Source organism: Lontra canadensis, unplaced genomic scaffold (assembly GCF_010015895.1).
Source record: "Lontra canadensis isolate GAN:19392208 unplaced genomic scaffold, GSC_riverotter_1.0 scaffold101, whole genome shotgun sequence".
NCBI lineage: Eukaryota > Metazoa > Chordata > Mammalia > Carnivora > Mustelidae > Lontra > Lontra canadensis.
In genome coordinates this window covers 2,684,235-2,690,234 of record NW_022631095.1, presented here as the reverse complement: position 1 = coordinate 2,690,234, position 6,000 = coordinate 2,684,235, and positions in this window count along the sequence as shown.

The window sequence follows — 6,000 nt, the reverse complement described above, 5'->3', positions numbered from 1 at the left end:
TGTCCCCAGAGAGGCATCTCTGTAAATGTTGTCTCTCAGGGAAGCACTCCAAGAAGAGTGAGTTTTCTTCCCCACTGTGTGCCCCAGGATTCTTCAAGTCCCTGTTTCCATGCTTTCTGCCCCCAGGCTGTTTGCCTGCCTTTTCTCCAAGAGCAGGAAAGCCCACTCTGGGCTCCATCCAAGCCACACTCACTGATCGTTAAAACTCCAGGTTCTAATCACTGCTGCTATAAGAACTCACAAAATTAAGCCCCTCTCATATTCCAAGCCAATGGTTTTGGGAAAACATTCTCCTTTTCTGCTCTCCCTTGTGCTCTTCTCTCTCTCTCTTCCTCTCTCTCTCTCTCACCTTTCTCTGCAACCATAGCCTCCCCCATTCCACAGCACTCATGATCCATTTCTCCCCTAAACTATGTCTCTGTACTTCCTATCCTCTTCAATGTGGCCTCTTCTCTCCCTTTGGTTGTGGAATTTGTTCTGTTAATCTTCAGGTCAATTTCTGGGATATTTAGGAAGATTTAATAATTATGTAAGATTTAATAATTATGTGTTCCTGGGAAGAGAACCTATGGTCCTCCTACTCTGCTGCCATCACTCTCCTCTAGACCACAGTTTTTTAACATAAAACTGGCTGACATCTCACTAGAAGGACACTCCTGAGAGAATTTAGAAGATTGGGATCTGATACTTCATGACCAAGACTTCAGAAAGCAGTTAATTGATTACCCAAAAGGACAATACTTTCAGAAAAACAAATCCTGAATAACACTAGGAAGCTTAAGCAAAAAAAGGGATCTCAAATCCAAGATGATACTTTCCAAACCAAAAGGAAGAAGACTACTCATGGAAGTGGAGAGCACAAATGGACTCAAATGTGTATTAGCTCCTCCAAGCTTCAGCTTGTTTGCATCCCACTTCTGACACCCTGAAATGTCTTTTGAAAAAAGAAAGTTAACCAATTCAGCTGTAGCCCATTGAAGTGGTGGTGGCTTCTCATTGGCTGAAGGCAAAGGCAGCCTGCTTTTGTCAGGCAAAGAGGAAATATTCTTTCTTTCTGCAGGGTAGTACAAGCTGTGATGAATTGTACACGCATGAGAATCCTGCCTCCAGGCTTTCTTCACATCAATTTACTTAGATTTCCTTAACACAGCATCACAAAACTCATCTAGAAATCCAGAGCCATTCCCAATAAAAATCCCATCAAGCTTCTATGAGTGTGCATATGTGTTAGAATATATGGTTATCATGACAAAATGGAAGTTCATGAAAAAAGAATCTTTTATATGTCTAAAAAAACCAAAATGGTATATTAAGGGATTAAAGGAACAAAGAGAGATAAAGGCAGTCAACTCTAAGAAATAAAAGAACATTAACATACTCTATCACAGAATAAAACGGTTTCAGTAATTCCATATATAAAATATAAAAAATGTAGACAGGTTCTGAATACTTCATGTGAAACTGTTTCATGTCATGTATAGTTGCCGTATACTTTTTGACAAGCAATTTGATGTAAAGAATTTGAAGTTTAAAGTGATCATTCAATGACAATGTACAAACAGAAACAAATCAGAAAAAATAAATAAAAGAAAATAAACTTTTATGCAAAGAATTTTTTCCACCAGAGGTAGCTTAATTGTAATTGAATTACATTCATTACTGTTTTTTTATTTGTGGTTACCATTAGGTTTCTATATAGCATCTTCTACATATGTTAAGTTGATTGTCATTTAAGTTTAAACCAATTCTTTCCTCCTCTTCCCCCACATTTTAAGTATATGTTGTCACAATTTACATCTTATTTTGTGAGTCCCTTGACTGATTTTCACAGATATACATATTTTCACTGCTTTTATCTTTCTACTTTCTTTACTTATATATGTGTGTGTGTGTGTGTGTGTGTGTGTATGTATATATATGCGCATGTATGTGTGTATATATATACATGTCAAAAAACTCTTTTTTTAATAAAGATTTTATTTATTTATTTGATAGACAGAGATCACAAGTAGGCAGAGTGGAGAGTGGCAGGGAGGAAGAGAAGCAGGCTCCCCGCTGAGCAGAGAACCCAATGCAGGGCTCAATCCCAGGACCCTGAGATCATGACCTGAGCTGAAGACAGAGGTTTTAACCCACTGAGCCACCCAGGCACCCCAAGTCTGAGAAACTCTTTATCTCTCCATCTACTTGGATGATAGTCTTGCTAGATAAAGTATTCCTGGCTCCAGATTATTTTCCTTTCAGCACTTTGAGTGTATCATGCCACTTTTTTTTTAGCCTGCAAAGTTTCTGCTGAAAAAAATCAGTTAATAACCTTATGGGTTGGGGTGGGAGGCTTCCCCTTGTATGTAACTGTCTTCTTTTCTATTGCTGCTTTAAAAATTCTCTCTTTATCTCTACTTCTTAATTTATTTTTATTTATTTTTTTTACAGAGAAAGAGCATGTGTGTGCATGAGTTGGGAGAAGGGCAGAGGAAGAGGGAGAAAGAATCCAGGGTTCCTGGGTGGCTCAGCCAGTTAAGCACCTGACCTCAGCTCAAGTCATGATCTCAGGGTCCTGGGATTGGGCCCTGCATCAGGTTTGCCATTCAGCAGGTAGTGTGCTTGTCCCTTTGCCCCTCCCACACATACATGCTCTCTCTTTCTCTTTCTCTCTCAAATAAATGTAATATTTTTTTTAAAAAGAGAGGGAGAGAATCCACAAGCAGACTCCCAGCTGAGCTTGGAGCTTAACACAGGGTTTGATACCAGGACTCTGAGATCATGACCTAAGCTGAAATCAAGAGTTGATGCTTAATTGATTGAGCCACCCAGGCATCCCATCACTACTTTTATATTACTATGTTTCGGGTTGATTTTGTTCAGTTATCTCCATGACTTTTCTATCTGAATTTCTGTTTCCTTCCCCTGATTCAGACAGTTTTGTTATTATTTCTTCAAATACATATTTTGTCTCCTGTTCTCTTTCTTCTCCTTCTGGGATCCCTATAATGTGAATGTTATTATGCTTGATGGGGTTGCTGAGTCCTTTTTGCATAATTTTTTCTCTCATCTTATCAGTTGATCTCTTCCCATTACTCTGTCCTCCATGTTGCTGATTCGTTTTCCTGCTTCATCTGGTCTACTATTTATGTTGTATATTTTTAATCACATCTATTGTGTTTTTCATCTCTGATTGGTTCTTCTTTTTAATCTCTTTTTTAAGGGTCTATTGTCTTCCACTCTTTTCTCAAGTCCAATGAGTATCTTTATGATCATCACTTTAAATCCTCTATCAGACATATTATTTCTGTTTTGCTTAGGGCTCTTGCTATGATTTTGTCCTTTTTTTTTTTTTTTTCATTTTAGACATATTCCTGTCTCCTTATTTTTTCTCTCTGTGTCTGCTTCTCTGTATTAGGAGTCTATTACATTTTCTGCTCTTAAACGCAATGGTCTTATAAAATGCCCTGTAGTGCAATGTCCACTATTCACTAGAACCAGGTGTTTCAGGGGTGTCTCCTATGTGTGTTACATGCACCCTGCTGTTGTGGCTAAGCTACATTTTCCTTCAGTCCAGTCATCTGTAGTGGCTCTCTTTACCAGTTGTGGGCAGTGTTTGGTCTCTGTGGTGTTAGTGGGCCAATTTTGGACTGACTTGGGCTTCAGCAGCAAACCTTAGGGTACTTTCTCTGTATTGTCTCTTGAAAAGCTTTCACTGGTGGGTGGAGCCTGCATTCAGACCAGCTGTCTGCCACTGGCCCACTGCTGAGGATGCAGTCTGACTGGTGTGTGTGGTTATTTTTCCCTCATTCTGGGGAAGGGTTCACTTTGGAGTAATGTTGGCCCTGTCCAGGCTGCCCACTGCCAGGCTTGTGATACTACTTTGGATGAGCTCTGGCAAAAAGTATATCTTATGGGGTGGATCCACTAAATTGCAGAGGGGCAAGACATGCAGTGTTAGCAAGTTTGCTAATTAGTGTTGGAGTTGCACTGGTTTTAGTTGGTGGCCCTGTATTTATGCTAGGGGACAAGGGCAGGAAATGGCACTTGCCAGCTCCTTTGTTCCCAGAAGTGTCTCCCAAATGCCTCTATTCCTTCAAGATATGCTATAAGATTAGCAAACAACTCTCCCTCCTGTATGTCCCATGTGTTTTTCACACTGCTGCTTCTATGCTGTTATCTCCGCAGGGCTATTTATTGTGCTATCTGTTTAAGGTGAAGGGTTCAGTTTCCCCTTGCCTCCTGGCTCTCCCAGAGCTGAGTCTGATTTTTAAAACTCTAGGTTTTAAGTTCTGTCAGTTGTAAGAACTCATGAAATTCAACCCCTCTGGTTTCAAAGCCAAATGTTCTGGAGATTTGTCTTGCCCATCAGGACACCCCAGTGGGATAGTCTTTTTCTCCATGCTTGCAGGCTCCTCTTTCCCACTGACAGTCCCTTGGGGCCACTTAGCTCTCCCACTACATCTACACAATTCGTACACTTTTTCACGTGGTCTCTTATCTTCATTTAGTTGTGAAACTTGTTCTATTAGTCTTTGGGTTGTTTTCTGAGTTACACTGATGTTAGTGCCATCTAGTATCTGTGGGCTGAGGTGAGGCTGGAGTCATCCCACTCACCATCGTCCCAGCAATCTTCACTCTTGACCCTTGATTCAGAGAGTGGATACCTTGACTAATTTCCTCAGTCCTGACCTGGGGGTTATGGAGACAGAGAGGAAGGAACTAGCAGAGGATTTAGAAAGGGAGAGGTAGGAATCCCAGAGCTACAGGAAATTTCTCTCCAGGTAGAGCCTGGGCCTGCTTGGAGACAAAAAGAGGTGGTTGAGACCAGTAGTCTTGCCAGGTGAGTGTGTGGTCTTTCAAGTTCAGAGACCAGTGTAAAGAGAAGGAACTAGGCTTGGCTAGAGCACAACCAGCATGGCAGGGCTAAAGGCCATTGGAAAGCTCTGAGACTTGAAGGTAGAGGTACTCAGAAGTCCACCACACTGTCTTCAGCCCTGTGAGTAGGACTGCATTGTTTCAGCTCATACTGGCTCACTCTTAGGGCCCCCAGCTGGCTGCCACAGGTTGAGAAAGAGGAAGTACCAGAAACAAGCTTATGCCTTTGCATACAATTGATTTGTTCTAGCTAAGGGTACATTGATTAAACCCTTCAATAGTGACATAGGGGCAAATGAGCATGATTTGCTTTTCTGGTGAAGTTCTTAGTAATTTTGATTCTCCATGTTATAGTATTCTGGCATGCTTTATTGGCTGTGGTGGAAGAGAGAGAAGAAAATAGAAATGTTAACAATTTGTACAACAAATTTTTATTATTATTTTTATTATGTTATGTTAGTCACCATACAGTATGTCATTAGTTTTTGATGTAGTGTTCCACATTTCATTGTTTACATAAAGCCCACTGCTCTATGTAATATGTGTCCTCCTTAATACCCATCACTGGGCCAACCCATCACCCACCCCCTTCCCCTCTAAAACCCTCTGTTGGTTTCTTGGAGTCCACAGTTTACTATCTTTGCAAATAAGGAAAAATCAAGAATATTAAACTTGATCTTGGGTAAGACAATCAAAAAGCACTTTTAACTGTGTGCTTATTCTTACATATTAGATGGTAATTAGTTGAAGAAAGGGAAAGGAAACCTAAGTGTTTTGTTAACAGTTACTCTAAGCACAAGCAGGGAAGCTATAGAGGTGGGAAGGGCAGTGAGGCAAATAGGAAATATGTCCCCAGTGGACAAGATAATGTCATTGTATGTTCTAAGAGAAATCTTAAACCATACATACCCAAAACCTAACTCAACTTCTATGCACCTCTCATCTATACCTTCTTTTATCCCAGTACACCTTTTGCAAGGATGAATTGTGTGAACAGTTGGAACATCAAATTCCTGTCAGGATTAAAACTTGGACCTGTTGGTAGTATACCTGGGATCCTCAGAAATTCTTATTAAAATAAGGCAGGTTACTGATCATAATGACCTAAAGTAAGTTAGTGGCAATGAAGATGAAGGAAAG